We start from the raw sequence: 19488 nt of genomic DNA, 5'->3' as shown, positions 1-19488 counted from the left end.
CCCCAGGTTCCCACTGTCTTTGCCCCGTCACACCGCCCCCTGGGGACCTGGAGAGCATCGCAAACAAAAAGAAGACACGTAGGGCAGCAGGAGCTGATGAGATCTCCCCCGACCAGGCGCTAATGGCTGACCCTGCTTGTCCCTGACAGGTGGGCATCACCTGGACCGCCCGGGCTTAAAGTGGCCGAGACTAGAGTGCTTCCGACATCGTCATCAGAGCAACTTGAAACCTTTGACTTCGGCGTCTAGACCCAGGCCCAGTCCTTTTCCAGACCTCCCAACGCCGGCCACCCAGGTAAGGGAGTTCAGGCTTGCTCAGCACTGGGTTCTGTGCTGCATCTGTTGTTGTCACTCATAGAAATCATCAGCAGGGTCCCCCGATCATTCTTCATCATGGTGCCATATTTTATACCCTTCAAGAGCAGGAGAGCCCTGTGGTTCAGGCTCTGAAGTCCAGCAGACCTGGGTTCAAATTCTGACGCCACCAGTTACTAGCTGCGTGACCTTGGGCAGGTTCCTCGTCACCCTTTCTGTGCCTCAGTTTCCTCAGCGTTCAAACAGGGAAGCAAGGGCATCCCCCCCTCTGGGTTTGTGAAGATAAGATAAGGTAATATAGGAAAAGGGCTTAGGACAGGATGGGCACAGGGAAAGCTCAGAATCCAAGAAAGGGTAATTGAAATTGGGAGAGGGCTGGAGCCCCAGAGGGAAAACCCGGGTGCTATTTTCAGAAGGAGGAAGGGATGCTAGGCAGACAAAACAACAGGTGAGCCTGTTGATGCTAGGACAGGGGGTGGGGGACATGGAGCAAACAGCAATGCTGATTTGTCCCAGAGGGTCCCTCCTGTAGCTGACGGCACGGGGGTGGCCTTGCTCTGGCAGGTGCACCGCGGTTTCTGTGGATCCAGAATCTGAGTGCGCCCACACTCACCCACTCACACGCACTCACACACAGTGCACCTCCCGGTGATGCTTCACTTTCCAGAAGGATTGCCCCCATATGGAGTTCCTGTGCTCCGGAGAAGCCATCCCGTATCTGGCTGCCTTGGGGGCCCCTCTACTTGCTGGGAGGACTTTTTCCTTCCTCCTCCCACTCCCCCGTGGCCTGGGATCGTTTCTTGAGCCGCTGTAGGGTGTATTTGCCCTAAATGGGCTCCAGAAGCGCTGGGCCTGGGAAGGCCTCCTTCTCAGAAGAACAACTGAGGCCCAGCCCTCCCCTCAGCCAGCACCACTCAGAGGCGACTCAGCAGGGAGGGGAGGAGAAGGACGCAGGACCCCATGTCTGTGGAGCCGGGGGCCTCCGTACCGGGGTTCCCGGTACGGGAGAGCGGCCGGCCTCTCGGCTTCCACAGACGTCCACCGCAGCAGCTCTGTTAAGCATTTAGGGTGCGGTGTATGATTTCATTTGCAAAAAGATTGCTCTGCAGGAAAAAGATTGAAAACCGCAGCCTCTGATGCCGCCTCCCAGACAGCTGTGGCCAAGAGCTTTTTACGTTCTGTCCTTTGCTTGATTTTGGTCAACCACAGAGCATCTTGCCCTTCACCAGCTTCTCTCTTTCTCTCTCTCTCTCTCTCTCTCTGCTCTCCATCTCTCTTGCCTGTGGATTCTGCAGCTCTGACTCATCACATAGACCGGCTCAGCGGTCGGCACCACCGGCCTTATATGGTGTGCTCAGTGCTGCTGGGTCAATGAGCATTAATTCATTTCTTCAGCCAGCGGCTCTTACGTTCTCACCGGGTGCCGGGCGCGGTTTCCCTTGCTGGGGCTGGAGAGTGAGCAAAGCTGAGAGGTGCCCGTCCTCTGTTCTGGGAGATCCCCTGAGGGCAGGACCCTTCCTCTGGGTGTCTTTCCTCCTTGTCCGGTGTCTCCTTCAGTGCTGAGCCACAGTTGAACTTGGTGAAGGTCTACGAGCTGATGCTTTCCCACGCTATTTTTCAAAGCCCCCACTGATGCTGCAGAGATACTAGAGTGGCTTGGTCCCCACCCTGTAGGACTTAGAGTGCAAGACACAGCTGGCCACGGGTCCTGGAGAGGGAGGGGGCGACCCTGGGGGCAGGTGCCCAAGTAAACAGAAAGAACTGGCCAGCCTTCACTCCCGTTGTACCTCGCTCCTTCAGAAGCACCTCAGAGATCCGCCTCTCGAGGGGCTCCCGGCCAGTCATAAGGAGACAGACCCAAGAGCAAAGACATACAAGGCAGAGAATAAGAGGGTTCAGGGCAGAATTATAAAGGAAAGCTGGTGAGTTCCAAGGCCAGATCCAAAGGTCACGTCTGGGTGGCGACGGTGGCGGGGTGAGGGTCCAGGAATGCAGTGCCTCCCAGCTGGGCTCTCAAAATTGGGGTACCGGACAGGCAAGGATGCCAGGAAGGAACAAACGGTGAGAGCAGAAGCCTGGAGGTTGGACCCTAGGGCTTGGAAGACTGTGCCAGGCAGGAAAGGAGATAGATGCAGACAACTTCTTCCCGGCTGGCCTCCAGGCTTGGCTGCGTGGCCACCCTCAAGTCTGCCTTTAAACTACAGCCCAGGTTAGGAGTAGAGTGGCTCTTCCATTTTCCTTTCCCCCCCTCCATCCTCAGGAAAGGGAGTGGCGGAGGACCCCTTCAGAAGATGGGCTGCTGCACAGGGACCCAGAGTAATCCCCCCAACTCCGAGGTTCTTTAAGGACCGGAGAAACGGTGTTCACCTGTAACTTCGCAAGCCACGGCAGAGCCTGGGCTGGGGGTTAGAAGGCCTGGGTTCCGGCCCCAGCCTTGCCACCCATGTCCTCAGCTTCCCTTTCCTGTACGGTCTCATCTGTAAACTAGGGAGGCGGCCCCTGCCAGCTGTCGACATTTAATTTGAGTCAGACCTGCGTGCGGATCCCAGCTCTGCTCTGCTAGTCGTATGGCCTTGGCCCTCTGAGCCTTGATTTTTCTCATCTGTAAATTGGGGATAATGATACTACATATCTCACAGACCTGATGTGGAGATTTCATGAGATAATTAATGAGATAAAGTACTCACCAGCTTGCCCGCCAGAGGGTCAGTACTCAGTGACAGCACTCATGCTGTGTGTCTCCTTATTATTTACGTATTTCAGTTTCATGATTCTGGGAGGAATCCTCAATGGTCTTTGGTGTATATTGCCTATAGGGAAGCTGAGTCCGTGTCCCCCCAAATCCGGTGATCAGGCCAAGTCACACCCCTCCCATCTCCAAATGGGGACAGAGAGCTGCCTTCCTCAAAACCACATTTATTCACTGAGTAGTCAAGTATTTCCTGAATACCTGCCACGTGCCTGGGCCTCTGAGAGCTGACCAGGATGCCCAGACTCCCTGCTCTGGGCAGCTCAGCGGCACTTGGGGCTGCCCTCCAGCCAGCCCTGCTCACACCGTTGGCCAAGTGAGCTCATGCCGAGAACGATTTGCTCAGCTCGGCAGGCCGGACCCCTGGGAGAAATCTCACCTGTGTCCCCAGCTCCTGGACCTTTCATAACCTCTCCCTTTCCGTCTCAGGGCAGAGGCCTGGGTGAAATGCCAGAGCCAGCCTGGCACCGCACCCGGAGCCGCCGGAAGGGTTGGATCGTCAAGCCCTGGGCCAGCGTTACGCAAACCAAGTAGTTGGGAGAAGAAGAATGGCCTGCCGCTGGGCCTGGATTGCGGGGTTGCGTTTCATTCATTCCCCCTTTGATGTCTGTTTGGATTCCAGTCGTTGGGACTGGAAATTTGTAGAGGAAGCAAAGCATACAGACTGGAAGGCACCGAGGGGTCCAATCTGCCCTATGCTCACCTGGTCCCTCTCCTGGTGGCCGTGGGCCTCTCGCCCTCTCCAGTTGCAAGGATCCAGCCCAGAGCCGGGCACGTGGCGCCTTCCGTCACTGGCTGGTGAATGGATGGACAGATGGACGGATTGTGGTGGACTTCCTGTGACACATGCTCTCCTGGCCTCAGTCCAAGATTCCAAGGTGGTTGGAGACATCAGGCTCTGGCTGTGTTTTTGATTTTGACTCCTTGGCAATGTCAGTGGTTTTCGAGCCATGGAGCAGATGCAGAACAAATGGTTTTGGAGCCTGTCGGTTTCTCAGTGGCAGTATTAGGAAGGAGCACCGCGGGCACACCCCGATCTATGGTGGAGCTGCTTCCAGGCTCTTGACGGTTCAGAGCCCTTCCCCAAGGCTGGGTGACCTTGGGCGTGTTACGTAGCCTCTCTCAAATTCAGTGTTTTCATCTAGAAAATGATAGCACCAACAGCATCCAGCACGTAGGGCTGTGGGGAGCTTAGATTAAATCACGGGTGTAAAAACACAGAGCAGAACGCCGGGCGCAGGGACACGTACCAGAAGGATGCTGATGACGTACTTAATGACCCCTTGTGCTATTTGTTGCACAGACTTTTCTCTTCCCAACAGATTTTTGCGTACTGCTTTGCATTTTTCAGACAAAAATTATTTTTACAAGTTATTGTCGCAGAAGTAATACACGGTCCTTAAAAATTCAAGTGATCCAGAAGGATCTAAATGAAGAAGCAAACGCCCCCTCCCCTGCCAGCCAGCTCCTTCCCTTTCCTAGCAACATTCTCTTTGAAGAGGCGGCTTCCCAAGTCTGGACCTTTCCTGCCTTTTTTTTCCCCCTCCCCAGGAGCAGGGGACAGGTGTGCAGTCAGGCAGGGACAGGGGCCAGGTGGCTGTTGTGTTGAATGGCCATCCAGGCCTCAGTGGTCCCACTGGAGAGGGGGGCTGGGGAGAGAGCCTGCCATCCTGGCTGCAGTTTGCTGTCAGTCTCGAGGGTCTCCAGTGTTCTGTGTCTTGGAGTCCTGGCAGGTGGCCCGGGGCAGGCCACCATCCAGCCCGGCCTGGAGGGACAGACTCCTGGATGCTGCGTCTGGCCGCACACATGCCCAGCCTCCCTCTTCTGTCAGGCAGCCCAAGGCTCCTGGAAGGAAGGACATTTGCTACTTGCTGTCCACCTGCTAAGATTCTGCGTGCCTACAGCTGTGCCCGCTGGTGCCACCCTCCTTCCCTGTCAGGAAGAGCCCCGGACCGAGCACGGGGCCCTGGGGTATCGTTGGCTCTAAGTGGACTCACAGCAGGTTTGAATTTTGTCGTCACTGCGGGGCCGGATGTGTCATCCGCCTTTACTTCTTTTTTTTTTTTTTTTTATGTTTTATTTATTTCTAGGAGAGAGAGAGAGAGAGACAGTGTGAGCAGGGGAGGGTCAGAGAGAGAGGGAGTGACAGACTGAAACAGGCTCCAGGCTCTGAGCTGGCAGTCAGCACAGAGCCCGACGCGGGGCTCGAACCCACGAACCGCGAGATCATGACCTAAGCGAAAGTCGGACGCTTAACCGACTAAGCCACCCAGGCGCCCCCATCCGCCTTTACTTCTTGAGGTCTGACAGTCTGCCCCAGAGCCCCCTCTACCCATCTGAAGGATGTTCCATCCCAGGCATGTTGGGGAAGGGGGGCTTCTTGCCCCCCAGGGCATGTTACTTAGTCCCTCTCAAACTCAGTGTTGTCATTTAGAAAATGATACCACTAATCGCATCCTGTAGGGGTCTTGGCCTCCTGTGGCCCAGAACATCCGGGGCGGGGGGGGGAGGGCACCAGCTGGGCTTCGGCCCGCTAGGGTTTGGCAAGCCGTGAGATCCGGGGCAGGTGAGTGGGCGCCATCTTGGGCCCAAGAGTGGAGTTTGGGTGCACAGCCTCCCGGCCCTGCCCAGGCATCTCGGGCTGGCCTCCACGGAAGTCCTGCCGCCGCTTGGGAGGGCTGTTCCAGCATTTGAACCTCTAGCTCCTTGGATCTCCCCACATCCACCTCTTGCTGGTCTCCAGAGATGCTCAATAACCCTCTGCCTGGGCTTGCTGCCTCTGCCTACCCTCTCCCTCCCCCCGCCCTCCCCGCCCAGGCTTCCACGCCTCTGCCTTCACAGGCTCTGGCCTATGCCCCTCTTGAGAAGCTTCCAGGGCCCAGAGGGTGGACTGTCTTCCTAGCCCAGCACCCTCTGCGCCTGGTCTTGGAAGCGAGCGGCCCCCAAGACACGGGATCCAAAGACTTGGCCGCCATCTTGGGAAAAGGGGATGAGAGAGAGAGAGAGAGAGAGAGAGAGCAAGAGCAAGCTCTTCCACAGCAGAGCAGGCACATCGGGAAAACTGGCCTCAGTGAATTCTCCTGCCACCCACACTGGCTACAACAGATAAATCAGGACCTTGCGTGCATTTGTGTACTGAACGCCAACTCTAAGCCGGATTGGTTCAGAGATTGAAGTGATGAGATCTAGCTCAAAGGGCTCATATGTGGTCCCCAGACCAGGTGCGTCAGCATTGCCTGGGAACCTACAGGAAATGCAGATCTTCAGATTCCCACCTCAGACCTAATGAATCAGAGATTTGGGGGTGAGACCCAGCAGTCTAGACTTTGGCGAGCTCCCCCGGGGCTGGAGATGCAAGCTGAAGGCCGAGGCTCACTGACAGCAGCAGGCAGGCGGCAGGTGGTCTGACACACTATGATGCAGGGGCCATGTGGCCCACGCTGGGGAAGGGCAGGTGCTGGGGAAACCATGGATTGTGAAGGACTTACTTAGAGGTGGAAAAAGAAATCTGTGTATGACTTGTTGGAGCGGAGTGGGTTCCTGGCAGAAGGATCAGCACATGCAAAGTCCCTGGGGCATGATAGAAAAGAAGTGTTCAGGACCTAGAAATGATATTGCTGGGGTAGAGCCGCTGCCGGCGGGGGGGGGTGGGGGGTGGGGGGTGGAGCGCAGGATGAGGCTGTGGGGGAGGGGAGGGCTCATCAATGGGCTTCTTGTGCTCTGAGTTGGGTTCTCCCCAGGAGTGCCAGAGAGTCATGGAAGTCACTGCAGTTGGGGGAGGGAAGGCCTGCATCCCGGGAAGATGGCTGGCCAAGGTGAAGGGTCTCTGGAGCACAGCAGGTGTTGGTCTATCTTCTGGAGGGCAGGGGTGAGCCTGTGGTGGATGGGGAGTAGGAGGCAGGGTGGGGCTGGGGTACCCCGGGTCCCGGAGGAGCCCTGCCCTGTGGCCTGAACGTGCACTGGGGGGAGCCATGCCGACCGAGTGCCGGAGCCCGCGGGGCCCTCTCCTGTCCGTCTCTTTGTCCCTCGGGAAACACGGTCTTGCACTGTAGTTAGTCTGGGTGTTGCAGCGTCTCCATTTAGCATCGCTGAGGGAGAGGAGGCTGTGCTGGAGCACAGTCTACACAGTCTGCACGGCTAGCTTGCAGGCCTAGTGACCACGCCGGGCAGTGCAGCGGCGTGCCCAAACCCCCTGGGAGGGTGGAGCAGGGTGGAGGCCGGAGCGCCTGAGAGGGGCCCTGGCCGCTGGCCGGCTGGGTCAGGAGCCCCCTGGCCTCCAGCGAGCTGGCACCGCGGAGAGGAGGCGGCCAGGGAAGCCCCCAGCCTGCCTCCTCCTCGGAGCCCCAGCCTCCTCCAGAGGCCCCAGCCTCCCTCACTGCATTCCCCCGGCCCGGCAGGCACATGAAAGGGAGCCGGGGCCTCTCCCAGGCCCGGGGCTCTGGTTTGGGAAGGGGCCACTGATGAGCTCGTCCCGCGGTGAGTCCGGGGCCAGAGGAGGGAATCAGCGGACGCCGCCGGGGCCCTGAGTCCCTGGGGAGGCAGAGCCGGGGAGCCGGAAGGCCTCTGCATGCCCGATGCTGGGCATGTGTAAAACAAGGCCTCTGGCCAGAGACCCGGACGGGGCCCCTTTGACTGGCCTGGCAGCAGCTTCCGCCTCCCAGGCACCCACCTCTGGGCTGGTTTTTTAGGCTCCAGCACATTCTCTTGGGGCAGCGATGGCTGGCCTGGCCTGTGTGTACTCAGGGAGCACGTTAGCCCAAACCAGCCATCAGTGCGGGTTTGCGGTGAGCGCCCGGAGGAGCTGCAGTTCTAGAAGAGGTGGTGCCAGCCCGCCCGGCCCCCTCGGCGCCCCCCACCCCACCCCTGGATGGCCCCTGCCTTTCTGCTTTGCTTCGAGTACAGATTTAACTCTCGAGGGAAACGGTTGGCAAGGATCCCTAGCCTGCCCAGCTAACCAGACCAGGAGAGGCTTCAAAGTCATCTGTTGTGACTCCTTAAGAGATGTTCATTGAACTTTCACTTGCATACTGCTGGCAACGGAGAGCTCACTGCCAGTCAAAAGACAGCAATGCTCAGATTGCCTGGAAAGTTCTTGTCCTGCTTTGCACAGGAGTCACCATGAGCAGTTGTGGACCCCGAGGACAGACAGGTCTTCTCTGCTCACCTGCAGGCCCGAGGGTGTCACATCCCCAGGGCAAATGTAGGCCGTTCCCCGTGCTCAGCACACAATTGGTTCCATCCCCACCACGCCCAAGTGGACCCACCAAGGCCTTAGAGACAAGGCTGGACCAAGCCTCTGCTTTTCTCTGAACTCAGAGACCCCAAACTTTAAGGTGCCCTGAGCCTCCCTCCAGGACTGATCTGCAGAGGCTTCTGGGAGGCCTGGCCCCTGGAGGCCTCCTCCCTCACACTCCTGCCTCCCAGGTTTCCCTGGAAGTCTGTAGACTCTGCCTCCTCATATCACTGGGGCTTCACTTCAGGGTGTAAGTGAGGCCAGCCGCTGGCTGTGCAGTCATTTCCCTTACGGGGTGAGCAATAACCAGAGAGTGCCCACGCGAGCCAGCGGGCGGAGGAGTGGCAAAACCGGCGGTGACCTCGGGCCTCAGCTGCCTCCGCCTCCCACAGGGTGTAGGCCTCACCTTTGACCGTGCATCGGCCCCTCTGAACTTTATTGTTGGTGTTACCGTTTGGGTTTTTTTAAAATAGCTTTAACGGAGGTATAATTTTCACTGCTGTGAAATTTGCTCATTTTAAAGGCGTGATTCAGTGACTTGTAGCAACTGTAAGAAGCTGGGCAACATCGCTACAAGGTACTTTGAGAGTATTTCCGTCACCCCCCAAGAAAGAACCCTGGTACCCACTTGCCGTCAGTCCCCGTGCCCGCCCCCAGCCCCAGGCTCTCACCCGTCTCCTCTTTGCCTCTGGAGATCTCGCCATTTCTGGACAGTTCATATAAAGGAAGCACATACCATGTGTGCATGCCTGTGTTTTATATCTTGGCAGAGGCAGGAGGAGACGGTGCCCACTCACTGCTACGCCCACCTTCCCACAGCCAGCTGAGGCCACGTCCCGGCTGTGTTTTCTTAGAGTTGGGAGAAGTCGCAGAGACACCGAGTGCGATCCTAGTCTAGGGCAGGAAGGAAATCCTCTGTGCCCAACGCTGCACGTGGACCCTCTGACATCTGCTTGAATACACACAGCGACAGCCAACTCGCTGACCCCGGGGCTGAAAGGAATGTGCATGTCCTGATCACATGGTAAGTGCCAGGCTTGCTGGTGTCATTTGATCTTTGGGTCCATCCTCCAAGATGGAACCGTTTTACAGCCGATGAAATTGTAGTTCAGAGGGGTTGAGGCGCTTACCCAAAGTCACACAGGTAGGAAGTGGGGGAAGCCAGGATTTAAACCCCAGGTCTGTCTGACTTCAATCCATCTTTTTTTTTTTTTTTAATTTTAAATGTTTATTTATTTTTGAGAGAGAGAGTGAACATGAGCAGGAGAGGGGCAGAGAGAGAGGGAGACACAGAATCCAAAGCAGGCTCCAGGCTCTGAACTGTCAGCAGGGAGCCTGACACGGGGCTCGAACCCACAAACTGCAAGTTCATGACCTGAGCCGAAGCTGGACACTTACCCGACTGAGCCACCAAGTGCCCCTTCAAATCCCAGCTCGTAACAGCTGCATCACATCTCCAGTCCTCCCACGAGATGGGGGGTACTCCTCTTTGTAATCAGGGCAAACTTCCTCTTCTGTAACTTGCACCCATTGTTTCTGGTTTTGCCAAGAAGACCCACGCAGACCACCAACCTGGACATGGGTCCTTTGGGCCTGCGTCTGCCGTGCCAGCACCTTTCGTTGGACAGCCACGTGGGGAGGGTGTGAGACGGGGTGGGCCAGGGCTGATCTGACCCAGGCCAGCTCTGGGGACCGTTTGAGGACCCGTAGCCCTCAGTGGCCTGGGTCTGCTGGGACTGCTCCCTGTCTAGAGGCCCCCCATTAGAGAAATGTGGGGCACGGGGAGGCTCAGCGCCTCTGGTCTCATTGAGCTCTGCCCATACTTCAAAGGAAGAGGCAGGAAGAAACAGACGTGGTGGAACTGAATGGGTCCGGCAGCCCGCTGACCCCCATTTTACTTTTCTAGCCAAATGGGACTCAGCATGAAACACGAGGCCACGATTCGCTTCCCCTACCCCCACCGCAGCTAGATCGGCCCTGGGGTGCAGAGGGGGAATGTGCCCCAGCCTGCCTTCTCCCCCTCCTTGGGCCCTCCCCACCGCCCGCCACCCCAACCCAGCGTGGACTTGAAAAGCCAGACAGCCCAGCCCAGAGCCAGCCTCTCTGATGCCACTGCCAAATACCAGACCACTTATCTGGCTTTCCCGGAGTTCTGGTGTTCCCCAGCAGCACTGCAAGCCTGCAATTAGGAAAGCAGCAAAGGGCTTAACTTTCTCTGGGCTGTGGGCTTTTCAGTGGGGAAGATAAGCTTGGTCTGGATTAAGCTGGAGGGTAAAATAATATTTACTCTCCAATAATACTCTCTGGCTAGGAGCAGTCTGGGCCCTGGGGTTTCCAGAGGTAGGATCTGCCGGGGCAGGGGGCGGCGAGGGAGGGGAGGGGGTCTGCCACCTCTTACCAGGTCCCCAAGAAGCCTTGCCTGCCTGTCCACTCTTGGCCAGGCCAGGTCCCCGCAGTGCTTGCTCTCATTATGGAATGAAAATGAGGCAAGCTGTGATGTTCGACGCGTTATTATCTGTGGAATGCTTAGCTGGTGCAATTATCTCCTCCAATCCATATAACTAGCTTGGGAGTCGGGCTTATAACCCCCACATAGGTCCAGACTCCAGTCTCAGCTCAGTCACCTCATGCTCTTGACCTTGGGGGAGTAGCCTCGGTTCCCGGGAGGCTCAGATCTCCCGTGTGACGTGGGAGGGATGATAGGCGGCTGAAAGGGCAGTCGTGATGGTGAGCATGTTGTATATAAAGCACCTTAACAGGGGTTCCTCTGGGGCTCGGTAGGCTAAGCATCTGACTCTGGCTTCAGCTCAGGTTGTGATCTCACAGTTTGTGAGTTCAAGTCCTGCATCGGGCTCCGTGCTGACAGTGTGGAGCCTGCTTGGGATTCTGTCTCACCCTCTCTCTCTCTGCCCCTCCTATACTCTCTCTCTCAAAATAAATAAATAAACTTAAAACAACAACAACAGACCACCTAACCAGTGCCATGGCTCCTGGTAATGCTTACTACACGGTAGCTTGTTTTATGAAACAGTGTTTTTGGTAACGCCTGAGGCTCAGGCATGTGAGACAGCCACTCTTCGGGGGCAAAGCTGAGACTCGGACCAGCCAGGGAGAGGCCAGGGCAGCGTCCGGCTGGGCAGGGAGGCCGTGCGTGGCCCTTGCAGGGGTGGCCATTCAGACACAGCCTTGAGCTCCAGAGAGGGAGGAAGGGCCCCACGTACTTCCTGTCCCCACATCCCTTTGTGGGAAAACAACCAGGCCATTCTGTGTTCTGCATCCCGTGCCTCACTGATCCGTGCGCCCGGAGGCACAGACAGAGGAGCATCCTGGCTCATTCCCGAGGAGAACAAAGATGGAGGTCAAGGCTGCCCCCCCCCCCCCCCCCCCCCCCCCCCCCCCCCCCCCCCCCCGCTCCCCTCGACAGGGCAGGAGCTGGCTCCAGGGAAGGAAGGCGGTGCTGAGAATCAAGGGGGCTGTGTGTGTGTGTGCGCACACGCCTACCTCCCTCCAACCCCTGGAGGCTGTAAAGAAAAGCCCTTCTGGATTCCAGTGTAGCCTTCACCACCCGTGACCTAGCTGTGAGGCTTGGAGAGGCCCCTGCCCCTCCCTGGGGAGGGACTAAACAGAAGGAGACACTGCCTGGGCTGGAGAAATCAGGGAGGGCTTCACAGCTGAGGAGATATCAAGCTGGGCATTGAAGGGTGAGAAGTACTCTAGGCTGACCACAGGGGCAAATGTATGCCGGGCCCAGGTTGCAGCACCTGCCTAGACCTCAAGGCATCAGAGCAGGTGGGGGTGTGGAGGGGGGAGAGCCTGAAGGGCCTTTTCGTGGTGTTTCGTGAATGAGTAATACCGAATAATACACATTCCTTATGAGAAAAAGGGTAGAAGTCACCCAAGAATAAAGCATAAAAGAAACAGCACCAGAAGTCAGTTAGTATTTGATACCATTTCAGCCCTTCGTAATATGATTAAGAAAATAGCCTTTAAGCTCCCTAAGATATGGAGAAATCTCAGATTCTGGGCAGACAGGAAAGAACAAAGAACTGTCTTCTGGAAGCAGAGCTGGGCCCCAAGTGCTACACAGACAGACAGCGCTTCCCGGGGGTGGGGGCTGGGAGATCACGCCAGTGGGGGCAGACACAGGGGACAGCGCTGGCGCCTGCTTCCCCACAGCCCTTTGCAGAGCCTGCAGCGGGACTGCCAGAGTTGGGGGGGTGGGGAGGGCGGGGGGCGGGATGGTGGCCTGAATGGCAGCAGGGAACCTACATGGTGTGGACTGCTCTGTCTGCTCCTTGACCTCCAGACCCAAAGCTCAGCTTAGGGTCCCTTTCTGAGGTGCGTCCATGCCCTCCTCGGGCTTCTGACTCTATTCCCCCAGCTCCCCACAGAGTGAGTTTTCCCCATGAGGGTGCCCCCTCCCGCCCCACCTCTGTAAGACTGCCTCCTGGGAGTCTGGACATCCAGGGGGACCCCTGGGGGAATCCCTGTGCCTTGTGGGTGGTGGTGGCAGGGGTGGGGGCACCTGAGCCATCATCACCTCGGCTATGAAGATAGGGGGGGATGTTCCATTTCCTTCGCGGCCCCTGTGAAGTCTGTGAACAGTAATTATGAAGTTATGGGGAATTCCCAAGCCTCCTAATTAGTGTTAATAGGGGCTGGGTGAGCCTTTCCTGGGAAAGTAGATGTCTTTGTTTGCACTCTCAGAATGAGACCCCTGGGCTCTGCCTTCAGGTGTGGCGGAGCCGTGTTCCCTTCTCCCCCCGCTCCCCACCTGCCCGCCCCCTGCATGGTCCTGCACCCCTGCACCATCCTGTACCCTGCACACAGTTGCACACACCCGCTGGCCATCATGATCACTGTGCACACACACACATGCATACTCATACACATGCACACGCGTGCACACACACACATATAAACGCACGTGCACACACAGCAGCACAGCAAGCTTCAAGCTTTTGGATGCAGGATTAAGACGTCATTTTGCAAGGCGGGCACCTTGTGCCAGCCACTCCCCCGCCCTCTTTGGCAATGCCCTTAGGGGCTCCCCTCCCCCACGCCCTGCTCTGACCCCAGAGACCCCAGTGCACCGGCCTCCCCAAATCAGACTGTATTAACCAACCATTATGGGTCCCGGTGAGTGAGGCAAGTGAACCTGGCCGGCTGAGCAGGCTGATGACACGCCCCCCTTCCCACCAACAGGCAGATGCACGTTTCCCCTGGAGGAGGGAGCCCCGCCGGGCCCGCTCTGTCTCTGTTGGAATAATGAGATCCTGCGTCTCTGTGCAGGCCTGTGGAAGGCTCCCTCTCGGCTGCCTGGGTCTGTGGCCACCCCGGAGGAGGTGTCCTTTGGGCCAAGCAGCAGGGAGGGAACGGATGAGGGCATGAAGCTGCCATTTACCGGGTGGTACTGGCAGTCGAGCTTGTGCTGGGGTCTTCTGCTTTGGATAACGCTCTTTCGACTGGGTTGTGGGTACCCGCGGGGCCTGGGCACTCGTCCCCCAGTCAGGGGTACCCAGACTCTCAGGATCAGCCCCGTGCATGCTAACAGAACACCAACACTCCTCAAATATTTGGAGAACGATGCCTTGTTTTTATATGAAAACAACGTGGGAGTATTTTGAAGTAAAATGCCATATGTAGACGTGATATGACGTATGATGTATACATCACGAGCCTGTGAGGTAAACAGGAGATTTCCAGAAGTGTGTGGATAGGAAGATTTCTTCGGTAGCTGCTATAGGAGGGGAGAAGCAGGAGTTGGCGAGGTTCTAAGCTGTAGCAGAATGCCTTGTGATGCTGGACAAGCCCCTACACCACTCTGGTGCTCTTCTCTCTCAATGATAATATCACATCCCCAGGGCAATCTGGCCAGTTTTGGGGAGGGGACTATACTTAGAAAGGCCCTGCACTTGGCTTAATGCTCTGCTGCTACCATCTTGAAGTTTTTGTGTTTTTTTTTTAATTTTTGAGAAAGAGAGAGCGAGGGAGGGGCAAAGAGAAAGGGAGACAAAGGATCCGAAGCAGGGTCTGCGCTTGAGAGTACAGAGCCCAGTGTGGGGCTTGAACTCATGAACCTCAAGATCATGACCTGAACCGAAATCAGGAGTCAGATGCTTAACCAACGGAGCCGCCCAGGTGCCCTGCCATCTTGAGATTCTTAACTTTGGAAGAAGAGACCCCTCATTTTTACTGGGTCCCACAAATTATAGCTGCTCCTGCATCTTCTGATAGATTTTAGCAAGGGTTAAATCAGAAAGTTATGAAAGAGGCCCACACAGAAACTCGTTCTCTCTCTCCTTTCCTTCCTTCTCCAAATATCCTCTGAGCATTCGCTCTGTGGCATGTGCTATACCGGACTTTGGGATTCAACAATGAACCAGGCAGAACAAAGTCACTGCCCTCCTGCATTCAGAAGAGGGGGAGAGAAGATAAACAACAGGAGGAAAACATTGTTGGAGATAAGCGTCAACAACAAAGGGTCAGCCAGTGACTAGGGGGAGACCCTATTTTAGGCTGGTGGGGAGAGGGGGTGGGGGTGGTCAGGGACGGCCCCTCTGAGGAATCTGATCAGGGACCTGAATGAAGTGAGGGATGATGCCATGTGGAAAACAGAGTCCAGGCAGAAGGACCAGCAAGTGCAAAGGCCCTGAGGTAGGAATATGCTTGCCAGGTGGAAGAGACCAGTATGGCTGTAGTGGGGGGGAGAAGGAGGGTGATTGGAGATAAGCTCAGTGATGGGGGAGGGGGCTTATAAACTGTTGTGAGAATGTTGATGGGAGTAGAGCTCTTGACTCTGGGTCAAGTTGTCTCTGGGCAGGGGACGAGTGGCAGCCTCAGGGCCAGACCCTCCACTGTGGGTAAGCTAGCTCCTCACCTAGCTCTCTGTCTCCTCTGACCCGACAACCGCTCTGACTGCCTCCCCCTCCATCATGGCCCAGTGAGCGGAGCCTCACTGAGGGGGAGGAGCTGGGAAAAAGATGGCGGTAGAGGGAGAACCAGCCTCCCGTTCCTGGGGTTGAACCTGAACCCCGCCGCTGCCGGGGAGGGCCAGTCCCCTCTGTAACCGCACAAACAGGACAGCGCAACCTGGGAAGAAAGGATCTCTGAGCATCACTGGTGAAATTAGGCCAAGGATCCCCAAATCCGGAGAGAAACATGACCTTAAAATGGCGTGAGGTCATTGCAAAGTAGCAGAGAGAAGGGTGGGGGAAAACCGAACCAGGCTGGGGCTTTCCGGTTCACACAGGCCCGCTGTGATCCTGTACGGCTCTCTCACTGTTCAAGGGCTTCATCCTAGTTTCCAGGTCTGGGAACCAAGGTACCAATTACCTCAAAAGGTTATGGAAGGCTTCACCGAGATACGTGTGCAAATGCAGACACACCCAGCCGCCCGGAGCCCAGCAAGGCGGGCGGACCTCCCCAGGCCCCCACCGTATGCGGGACCTGGTTCTGCGTGCACCCGAATTGCATCACCCCGATTCCCAATTACCCGGGAGGCGCTGGGGCCCCAAAGCACACAAGGAGGAGGTGGTCTAGTCCCACCGCCCCCTTGCCCCTGGTCTCTCATGTAATGGGGTCCAGATTCTTTCTGGGGTTTATCTGTTACTGAAACAGCTACTGTAGAAAGTCCCATATGATGCCTCCACCTCAGACCATTTCCCATGGAATCTCTTCTCCAACAGCATTTGCTACTCAGAATTACACCCAGGAAGGAGGCACCTGGTGGGGGGTGGGGAGGGGTAGTGGCCTTTTCCCCTGCACACGTGATGGCTACAGCATAGCCCCACTGCAGGGTCCCCCTGGACGTGACCCAGCTCCACACACATGGTCAGGGGCTGGCGGCTCAGACTTGAAGTGACTTGCTCAAGGTCACGCTGGAGCCTAGGACAGCCTCCTTCCAAAGCCTGCTCTGTACGGAACCCCTCCCCATCCCCATGTGGTCTGTGCCCCATGAACTTGCTGACTCTTCCTTTCTTAATTACCGGGCAGCCAGGGGGAAATGAAACACCTGCCAAGTTCTTCCTTTTCCCAGCAAGGAGGCGCCCCAGGCCCCCCTCCTCCCAGCAGGGCCGGGGCAGACCTGAGGTTGCCTTGGGCAGGCCAGCTTTGTAGAACGGCTCACACATGCAGAGCCTCTAAATTAACTGCGCCCACCGCCTGCTGGGGGTCACAGTTCCAGGGCAGGACTAAGGGATTTATGTCCGGGCCCCCAGCAAGGTGCGCCTTCAGAGAAGTGTTTCAGCTGACGTAAGCAGGTAGCCTTCCGCCTCCCCAGGAAATGGTCAATGTGTGTGCAGTGTGTGTGTGTGTGTGTGTGTGTGTGTGTGTGTGCGCGCGCACGCAAATCACTTTGAGACAGGAGAGAGAGCAGACAGTGGCAGAGACAAGACCCTAAAACGGAGAGGCAGAGGCTGGCCATAAAGTTAGAACCCAGATCACTGGACCAAGGACAATACCTTTTATCCTTACATCTCAGGACTTGCAAAAAAGGTGCCAATTTGCCTTTGATTTGAGCCTGGCCCGAAGCCCCTTCCCATAGTCCTTTTCTCAGCCAGTACTGTCATCCCAGCAGCCTCACAGGGGACAGACGCATGGGCAGCTGGCACCTCCGCTGTCTGTGCCGCAGGGCAGCTCCATTGTGCCTGAGTGGGTGCGTGGCCCTCACTGCCAAGCTCAGGTACACTGCACACACCCTGTGGTCCAGTGTCCATCAGGGGGGCACCCACCTTCCTTTGCTCCCAGAGCTCTTATTTCATCAAGCCTTCTGAAGGCCTGGCTTCTTTATTCTGTTGGCATTTGTTGGCTCTGGAGGCTACAGACTGAGCTGTGTTTATGTGTTTAAACGGTGGGGTCTGCTTGTCAAATATTCAGACCACCATTTCCATTCCTAAAAGGACAATGCCTGAATCCTTTGCACCCAGAAATGGAGCCGAGGACACCTCGATGTTTGCTCAGTGTTGGCACTGGGAGCCGTGAACCTGGCTCAGGGCCCAGGGTGGATGAGCGAAAGGTGGGGCTTCCAAACAGATGATGGTACCGCTCCGGCTTCTGGAGAGCCTTCCCGTGTCTCAGGCAGAGTGGTCCCCTCCACGTTCACGTGACTGCGAGATGACAAGGTACACACAGGCTCCGAAAAGCCAAAGCCACACGGGCAGCGAGTGGGAGAGATTATTCCTCTTGCCACTATGATGCGTTTGGCCACTCCCCATGCTGCCTCCCCAGAGCAGCCCACGGAGGACGGGTAACTTGCTCAAGATCGTGCTGTTGGCTGGTGGCAAAGCAAAGCCTGGTTCCCAAGCCCGCCCCCCTCATTCCCTCTTTTCTAGCGTGTCTCCTAAATCTGGAGAATTCCATGGTTGGCCCCACCAGCTCTGAGACCTCTTAGACACCCTCTGAGCCCAGATGCTGGAACTAAATGCTTGGGTTCTAAATGCCAGCCTCACCGCTGTGCAGCTCTGGGCAAGTCACTGCACAGCTCCGTGCCTCAAGTTTCCCCATCTGTAAAATGGGCATGCTAACTGTGCCCGCTTCATAGATTATTGCCAAAATTAAATGAGTCAATAGACGTGAAGTGCTTAGAGCCATGCTTGGTGCAGAGTAAGCACTCTGTAAACGCTGTGTCTTTTCATTGCCGTCATCACCGACTTCCTCCCTTCTCCAGGGATGCGGAGGCTGTGACTGGCTCAGATTCGGCCGCCCAGTCCACCAGCCTCCCTGCCCCTCCTAATTGCCGTTGGGCCTTATCAAAACAGGGAAGATGCCTTTCCAGGCCCAAGAGGCTAACCAGAGGGCTCATTGTTGGCTTATAATACGAATGGTCACCTGTCATTTGTTAGAGCCACTGAAGACCTGCAGCAGGCAGGCCCACCAGGGCTGGTAAGACGCACCATCTCCATGTGTCAGGCTCAGCAGCAGCTGTGGCCCAGGCCGAAGGCTCAGCTCTCCTGGCCCTCCCGCGGCTCTGATCCCAAGAGCCCTTGACAAAGGATGCAGTGCAGAGGTCCTCTTCCTGGATTCAGATAGGGCAGTAGCCTAGGGGCCCTGGAGTCAAAGGGTGCCCAGCTCTAGCTCCTTCAGCGCCTCCTGCTGGAAAGCTCCCCCCTCCCCCAGTGCCTCACAGACCCTTGCAGGCCCCCCTTGGGATTCTTGGGGGGGCAGTTGTCAGAGGCACAGCAGAGCCCTGCCTGCTGGGGTTAAGTTAGCCTCCTCCCCGGCCAGGCTTTGCTAATTGCTGGGGGCACTACCCAGGACCCACAGGGGGATCCTCAGACCCTCTGATAACCCCAGGGAGGTGCACAGTGAAGCTGCCGGGGCTCAGAGAGGTGGTGGGGATTGGCAGGGGCTGCACAGCTGAAACACAGGGCTAGAGCCCAGATCCCTGGGACCTGGCCCCGTTTGCTCTCTCATTCTCTGCCTCCTTGCACAATGGCGGGGGACCACATCCACTTCTGATCTGCAGCTTTAGCCTAAGGCAAGCCCCTAAATATTCCTTAAGGGCGGAGCTCCTCAAACCACGGATGGGTGAGCCAAATCCTGCCTGGTCTTTTTTTGTAAATAAACTTGTCTTGGCCCCCAGCCATGTCCATTCCTTTCTGTGCTATCTGCGGCTGCTTTCTTGAACAAAGCAGGGCGGAATCGTTGTGACAGAAACAATATGCCTTCAAAGCCTAAAATATTTACTACCTGGCCCTTTAAGGAGAAAGTAGCCACCCCACCCCCACCCCCAGCGAGCACCTGGCGGGTCCTTTCCTTGGCTCCTCCCATCCTGCCCTGCACCCGCTCCTGCTCCTGGGAAGAGCGAGGTGTGGATTGCGGTCCCATTGGACAGAGGGAGAAACCAGGACCTGACGTTTTATTTTTTTATTACTATCTTCGTGCTATCAGAAGGAAGCAGTCACTCTGTCCTGGCACTCTCTAAGACTGAATGCTCGCTCATCCCCAGGCTCCGGGGTAGGGTTGCTAGCATCGTTTCTGGCCTGGAAATGATGTTTGGTGGAACTGGTGACCAGGCTCGAGTCTGTCTTCATTCCCCTTTGTCTGAGCCCCCAACCCCAATCTTCCCTGGCCAGCACCTTCCTTTAGGGCTCCTAGGAGCCCTTGGGATGATTTGTTATGGGGAGGAAAGAAAACAGGGCTCTCTGACTCCTGCCCCGTCTGCTCAGGCCCCGCCCCAGAGAGTTTCCTT

General features: G+C 56.7%; 1 protein-coding gene across 3 annotated transcripts in view; it reads left to right on the top strand.

The window, feature by feature from the left end:
• TSPAN18 (tetraspanin 18) overlaps positions 1–19488 on the top strand; it is a 167781-nt gene that overhangs the window by 121082 nt on the left and 27211 nt on the right. For all 3 annotated transcript variants that reach the window (XM_039226940.1, XM_039226941.1, XM_039226942.1), the window contains one exon: positions 150–295. The gene's annotated coding sequence lies outside the window, so the exon portion shown is untranslated. The remainder of the gene's footprint in view (positions 1–149; positions 296–19488) is intronic.

The sequence above is a fragment of the Hyaena hyaena genome, unplaced genomic scaffold, assembly GCF_003009895.1.
Source record: "Hyaena hyaena isolate Hyena2069 unplaced genomic scaffold, ASM300989v1 scaffold_23, whole genome shotgun sequence".
Classification (NCBI taxonomy): Eukaryota; Metazoa; Chordata; class Mammalia; order Carnivora; family Hyaenidae; genus Hyaena; species Hyaena hyaena.
The sequence above is the reverse complement of the archived record's forward strand: the minus strand, read 5'-3'. Positions and strand labels throughout refer to the sequence as shown.